This window comes from Rhinolophus ferrumequinum, chromosome 23 (genome assembly GCF_004115265.2).
Source record: "Rhinolophus ferrumequinum isolate MPI-CBG mRhiFer1 chromosome 23, mRhiFer1_v1.p, whole genome shotgun sequence".
NCBI classification, from domain to species: domain Eukaryota; kingdom Metazoa; phylum Chordata; class Mammalia; order Chiroptera; family Rhinolophidae; genus Rhinolophus; species Rhinolophus ferrumequinum.
Window position 1 is genome coordinate 8,021,005 of NC_046306.1, and position 936 is coordinate 8,021,940.

A 936-nucleotide genomic window follows, 5' to 3' on the forward strand; every position below is an offset into this window, starting at 1 on the left:
GGAGGGAAATGTGACAAAAAAGAAGTCATAAATAGAATTCTGGAAGAGGTTTGCCCTTAATGTTTTTAAGGATTGTTGTGAACACACACACACACGCGGAATAAATTGTAATTTTGTACTGCTTACTATCATTTTTTAACGCTATGATAACCTGGAGACCACCTCTGAATCACCCAGTCGTAACTGTTGTAGAATCTTAAATGTTACCAACATGATTCCAATTAGGGCTTGGAATTAAAAGCGATGAGTAGTGAATACATCTGTTTGTTTCCAACTTGATTTCCCAATTCTAAGGAAGGGTTTTTCTGTCTCATTACCTGTGTGTAGTAGGTGGTACTTCACAGCCTCTCTTAAGTCCCCATTCTGAAATACCCACCAGACTTTGGGGTATTAGTGTTTGAGCACATGGATACAAATCTATTGGCATGAAGGACCATTTTCTACATAATATCACATGGGTATTTGACCCCCCCTAAAAAAAAAAAAGTTTAGTGCTAATGAGAAAAAAAAGGAATGGTTTCCTAATAAATTCATACATGATTAAAATATACTGAATGTTAATGAGTCTTTACTCACGGTATGATTTGGGGTTCAGGGGGTATGAATTATATAATTAAAGAGAACTTGAAGAAGCAGAGGTTTTTAGTCCTCTCTCATAAATATTATACAAACGTCTTGCCTCCTGAGCAGTCAAATATGTGTGGTGCTTAAAGTGACCTAATTATCGTTTTCTTTTTGAAACTTCTGACTGACGAACCAGACATTTCTGTTTAGATGCAAATATGATGCAAGTTCCTGCTAACATTTAGGACAGAGTTTTCTAAGATACCATTGTTTTAGACATTAATATATGTGCAGTCCCAGGGATCAGACGAATGGGACTGGAAAAGCACCTAGGTTTTTCCAAAGCATAGGCTATACTGAGAAGAGGGAAAT